This window comes from Schistocerca piceifrons, chromosome X, assembly GCF_021461385.2.
Source record: "Schistocerca piceifrons isolate TAMUIC-IGC-003096 chromosome X, iqSchPice1.1, whole genome shotgun sequence".
Classification (NCBI taxonomy): domain Eukaryota; kingdom Metazoa; phylum Arthropoda; class Insecta; order Orthoptera; family Acrididae; genus Schistocerca; species Schistocerca piceifrons.
In genome coordinates this window covers 337,919,724-337,926,505 of record NC_060149.1, presented here as the reverse complement: position 1 = coordinate 337,926,505, position 6,782 = coordinate 337,919,724, and positions in this window count along the sequence as shown.

Below are 6,782 nucleotides of genomic sequence, written 5' to 3'. Positions count from 1 at the left end.
TTAAATTGTTATTTCGCCACAAACAGCATGAAACACCGTTGGAAACTATTAAATTTAATAACTGTATAACAGTCCACAAACAAATTTGTCAGTACTTATCTTTATAACCGCTACAGCTGCAATCGCTCGCCGCGAAATGCAAACACACTACACTACACACACTACACTGAAGAGTCAAAGAAACTGGTACACCTGCCTAATATCGTGTACGTCCACCGAGAGCACGCAGAAGTGCCGCAGCATGATGTGCCATGGACTCGACTTATGTCGATGTCTGAAGTAGTACTGGATGGAACTGACACCATAAATCCTGCTGGGCTGTCCATAAATCCGTGAGGGTACGAGGGGGCGGACATCTCTTCTGAACAGCGCGTTGCAAGGCATCCCAGATGTGCTCAATAATGTTCATGTTTTGAAAGTTTGGCGGCCAGCGGAAGTGTTTAAACTCAGAAGAGTGTTCCTGGAGTCACTCTGTAGCAGTTCTGAACGTGTAGTGTGTCGCATTATCCTGCTAGAATTGCCCAAGTGCGTCGGAATGTAAAATGGACATGAATGGATGCCGGTGATCAGACAGTATGCTTTAGTACGTGTCACCTGTCAGAGTCGTATCTAGACCTATCAGAGGTCCCATATTACTCAAACTGCACACGCCCCACACCATTACAGAGCATTCACCAGCTTGAACGGTCCCCTGCTGACATGCAGGGTCCATGGATTCATGGGGTTGTCTCCATACCCGTACTCGTCCATCCGCTCGATTCAATTTGAAACGAGACTCTGACGACCAGGCAACATGCTTCCAGTCGTCAACAGTCCAACAATTGATGGGCCCAGGAGAGGCATAAAGCTTTGTGTTGTGCAGTCATCAAGGGTACACGAGTGGGCCTTCGGCTCCGAAAAAATTGCTTTTTAGGGCTCTGATGTGTTCTGAGTATCTTGTTTTAAAGTTGCCGCATGTTTGTCCTATGTATAATTGGCAAGTGTTGCATGTGAGTTCATATATATCTGATCCGTTGAATTTTTCTGTGGGTGCCTCCTGTGTTCTGAGTTTTTTCTGTATTGTGTTGTCTGTCCTGTATCCTATTTGAAGTCCCTGTTTCTTCAATATGTTGCCTATTTTGTCTGCAATTTTGTTGTTGTAGATAAGTATGTGCCATTTTGTGTGTGTGTGTGTGTGTGTGCAATAAATACAAAAGTACTGAAATCCAGCCACAGCCACACAAAAATAAAGTTATTAAAAATCAAGGGCTGGGTTAAGTCGCAGGTATATAATTCACATTTACATCGTTTGGTTTGCAGATGACAAGCTATCAATGCAGGACACCATACAGAAGGTCCTGCAAAACCATGTAATGTAAAATGAAGATAAGAACAAAAAGGAACAAAAACTGTCTTTCGGCTTCATTCTGTTAGATCAGTTACAACCTAAAATATGTCCAATTTTTACAGTTTAATAAACAAAACAGACTGACGATGGCACAGACGTGCCGAAACATGTACGGGTAAACAAGAAAAAGCAGTGTTTTGCATAAAAGGCGGAACCTATATCACGTAAAGCAAGCGACTTTCCTGGTAGGAAGTATAAATGTGAGTGAACAAAAGGGTGCTCTTGCTTCAGAAAACAGCATGGGTATTATCGAAAACAGTGATGGTGAAGGCGCGTACGAAAACCTGGTAGCGCCAGAAAATGAACGCTGGATGGAGAATCATGAAATTTCCTATGTATAAAGTAGAGCTAGGTCAGATTTCACCGCGTCTCGAAATGTTCATTTGAGCCTATGTAGCACATCAACGGTAAAATCCTTTGCAGAAACGGAAAATTTTGAAGAATTACTCAAATTTGTGAAAAGAAATAAATGAGCAGGATAAAGAAACACAAGATATGTTGAGAAAACAGAAGAGATGAGTAAGGAGAATGAAGAGACAAAAGAGATATTGAGTAGACAGGAGGCGTGTTTGCTCGAAACTGGGACTCAACTGGAGCAAATCCCAACACTGCAACAACAAATTAGCCATGAAAAGCAGCAACAAGAGGAGCAATAGAGTCGTTTTGAGGGAGTAGAAAGTCGGATAAAAAAGGTAGAGGAGTGGAGCAAGTGAATCAGGTATTGGGAGAAACTGAAAATCGGTTGTATGAGGCAACAGAACAGTGCAAGCTTAGCAGCCGTGAGATGATCAAGCAGGGAATATCTGTGAAAGGGTGGATGCTATGTTTCCATCACCAGTGGCAGAAACAGTGAAAGTACAATAGCTTCTTGTGTTTAAACAGAAGCAAGAAGAAAAAATTAGCGACAGTGGCAAAGAAGTGATGTTCCTGCCAACAATTATGGAAGTCTTAAGGCAAAGTTCACGCTGGTGTTGGGATAGCGAGGAGACACGAGTGGCACACGGAATTGTGCGCGGCTTTCAGATAACCGTGTGTGTGGACCAGGGCGCGTTAGTCCAGGGACAACCCATGGACACGAAAGTTCTTCTGCTTCAAGTCAAAGAACGTAAAATGAAGATGAATTCTTGACTATACGCACATCTTTTCGGTATAGAAATTCCAAGTCTTTATTGACAATGGTAATGCATTGGAGTCGAAGGCTTGGATTAAACAGTTTGATCACTCTTCACCATCTTCATGGGCATTAACAGATCGGTTGGGATTTCTGTGCGGTTATTTCGAGGGTGAAATAGCGACGAGAATGCGAACAATAGCACTGCGGTGCACCTCGTACATGGTATTGAAGGAAGCATATTTCGCCAATTATTGGTCCAGGGCAACACAGGAGAGAATCAAGATAGATCTGTTTACCGAAGGCCGATAAAATTATTTGAAGCCATATTAAAGAACAATCATTGCCTCAATGCACCATTCAGGTCTTCCAAAATAATACAGTTTTGTCACCTGAAACTACCTATGACTTATAAGCAGGTCCCTGTTGGGCATTGTAAAGAAAATATCAAAGCCTTCATAAGTTTACTTCAAGAGTTAGAGTTTGCTCAGGGAAAGGACATAGGTCGAGATAGGCAATGGGATCCCGAGCATGACTTTGCCAGGCCACAGCACCATCACAATGAATGCCAGAATAATCGTCCAGTCACAAGGCAGAGGACATTTTCGTTTCACCCGTATCAACGAAACAGAGGTAGCTGGAGCCACTACCAACGTACTAATGGCCACTGTGGTGGGCTGGGGCTGAACGAGGAAGAGAGGCCTTGACCTCAGCCCAGTATCATTAAGATTTGGTCTCCCAGTCCACTAGTAAACAATACTGCAGGGATATGTTCGAACATCAACAAAAGCAAAACAAGGATAATGGAATGTAGTCTAATTAAGTCGGGTGATGCTGAGGGAATTAGATTAGGAAATGAGGCACTTAAAGTAGTAAAGGAGTTTTGCTATTTGGGGAGCAAAATAACTGATGATGGTCGAAGTAGAGAGGATATAAAATGTAGGCTGGCAATGGCAAGGAAAGCATTTCTGAAGAAGAGAAATTTGTTAACATCCAGTATTGATTTAAGTGTCAGGAAGTCATTTCTGAAAGTATTCGTATGGAGTGTAGCCATGTATGGAAGTGAAACATGGACGATAAATAGTTTGGACAAGAAGAGAATAGAAGCTTTCGAAATGTGGTGCTACAGAAGAATGCTGAAGATTAGATGGGTAGATCACATAACTAATGAGGAAGTACTGAATAGGATTGGGGAGAAGAGAAGTTTGTGGCACAACTTGACCAGAAGAAGGGATCGGTTGGTAGGACATGTTCTGAGGCATCAAGGGATCACCAATTTAGTATTGGAGGGCAGCGTGGAGGGTAAAAATCGTAGAGGGAGACCAAGAGATGAATACACTAAGCAGATTCAGAAGGATGTAGGTTGCAGTAGGTACTGGGAGATGAAAAAGCTTGCACAGGATAGAGTAGCATGGAGAGCTGCATCAGACCAGTCTCAGGACTGAAGACCACAACAACAACAACATGTTCGAAAGAACAGACACTAAACAAATTCATGTATGGGCCAGACGGCTATTGAAGAGGCCTTCATTGTGGATGCACATTATGTCCGAGCTTTTGCGGATATCAGGTACTGCTGTGTAGTGTGCAAGAGACTGAGAATTTTCGTTGGATGGGTAGCGTGTTCGGGTAGCCGAAGCGACTAAGACAACCACTCGCGTAAGGCGGGAAATCATGGATTCCAGTCCCAGTCTGCCACAAATTTCCACTTGTTCAAAATGTTCAAATGTGTGTGAATTCCTAAGGGACCAAACTGTTGAGGTAATCGGTTCCTAGACTTACACACTCCGTAAACTAACTTATGTTAAGAACACACACACCCATGCCCGAAGGAGAACTCGAACCTCCGGCGGGAGCGGCCGCGCAATCCGTGACATGGCGCCTTAAGCCGCTCGGCCACTCCGTGCGGCTCCACTTGTTCCCATTGAATTTATTTCAATGCCCTATTATAGCTGATGTCTGTGTTTCACTTGCATCCTGTTCAGTGATGTCTATAGCTTCAGCCGAAGGGAAAGAACTTCCTACTACCAGCCATGGCACTTACATTAAGTGAATTCCCCAGCTATCTTTGCAAATCTAACTGACTTTGCAATCATAACACCCAGCCTTTCTTTATAAATGCCATTAAAACATATCATTCCAACTAAAATACTATAATTGTGTCAATGTCTCGAGAAAAAGACACAAATGTTACCAATACAGTAAAGAACTTGCCCCTGTCATTTGCTGCAAACTGCGTTTCATCTAGATCCGTTTTTGAAGAGCTCGTCGTGTCCAAGTTAGATAGTTGACTCTGTAAGTAAAGTAGTAATTATTTTAATATGAGCTGGCATAGCCCGCATCTCGTGGTCGTGCGGTAGCGTTCTCGCTTCCCACGCCCGGGTTCCCGGGTTCGATTCCCGGCGGGGTCAGGGATTTTCTCTGCCTCGTGATGGCTGGGTGTTGTGTGCTGTCCTTAGGTTAGTTAGGTTTAAGTAGTTCTAAGTTCTAGGGGACTGATGACCATAGATGTTAAGTCCCATAGTGCTCAGAGCCATTTGAACCATTTGAGCTGGCATAGTGAGTGTTGTATTCATCCGTGGATTTAGTTGCGAAGCTTGCCTGCTATTCAGGGTCGAGCTGCAAATATAAACTGCTCATATATGAATGAATAAGAGGGCACAAATCTTCTCATTAACAAGACATAGGCATCCAAGTGCTAAACGCCACCCATGCTACAATTTTTGTCTTCAGTATCCAAATGAACAGTAGTTCCATTAGCAATTGGGGGAAGAGCGGTGTGTTCTGATTGGTGTGTGGAACTACTGTCGTGCGATTTAAAAGATAGGTGTTTATTGTGCTGGTGGTGCTCATATACATGAATCAACTGCTAGCAGGGTAGATACATACAACTAAAAGCGATTGCTGAGTGGGTAATGCTGTATGTACTTGGACCCAACCTTGTAGAGTACGGTGATTTTATGCACTTGAGTTCTGCTTTACTTGTACGATCAGTAGTTTATAATTTCGTTCCTGACACTCCACTCTTTTTCACGTTTGTCGCACACCAGCGAAAACACCCTGTGAGTGTATTAGCGTCTCTAGAATCAGTGACTAGGGTTAGGAGTGTACCGGTACCCTTATTCTAGGACAGAGCACACTGGTGTTTAGCCGTACACAATTTCTTTAATTCCAGAATTATTATCAAAGAAGTACACGAATTTGCATTGGTTGTGACATGAAAATTTTAGGACAGTTGTCAAGATAGCACATTACGTCCTGTTTAGCCGAAATTACACTGATCACAACAATATCAAATTTAAATACAAAGTTCTCTACAAGTTGAAGTTGGCCAATATCACAACAAATCATTCGAATCCGGTTCTAAGTTCGGTACTATTTAGGATGACAATCAAGTCTATGGAGGATGGTTAGTTTTTGTGACAAGATGAGCAAAAGATTACTCATGGTTGCTTGCGTTCACAGTGGACGCAAGCTGATGAACCAAGTTTACGCCTCTGCTAGCGGCATTTACCTTAGCTGCGATTAGCTGTCGGTTGCAGGGCTGCTCTCGCAATCTGAAAATCCTATAAAAAAGCTATTTAAAATCGTTATTGATTTTATCAGCAGAAACCGTCCTGTGTTTCTTGTTAGGCGAGAGAACATGCACTCATCCCTAGTCTGGAAATATAGAGATATACACGTTCATAGATGGAACAGCGTGTATACTACAATAATGCCCTCTCATTTCTCGCAAGAAAAATTAACTATGAGGCTATTTCGTTTCTCCACTGTTGGAGCTCAACGACTCTTCAGCAAATTTCTAGCTGGATGTCAGCTGAAGTGAATGCAATGTTCACACAAAATTCCTCTTTTGGCGTTGTACAGAGCATGATGCACCCTGTTCTACACTCGACACTGGTTCGGAGGAGAGTCCATGAAGTATTCTGTCTGGAGTCTTTTGTAGCAAACTGTCCCCCACCTGTGTCCTTTCGTGCTTCATGCCACGGCTTTTTTCAGACCAATGCGAGCATTCCTTTCATCTTGCGGAAGCTACCTCTGCCAATCACAAAGGGCCTACCTTCAAACTGTGTCGAAATTTCGCCCCTTTCTAGTCCTTTCAAGTTTATTCCAGCCAATCAGACATTTTGTGCCCACTCCTGACGCCTAAAAGTTACGCGCGTACATCATGAGCGCACCACAGGCATTTCACGCGATCAACTGCGTTGCTGGTCTGTTTGTATCCATCTGAAAATTCCCCAATGCAGTTTTCCAAAGATTTTCTCCGTAGCAAGCAGCGCTGGC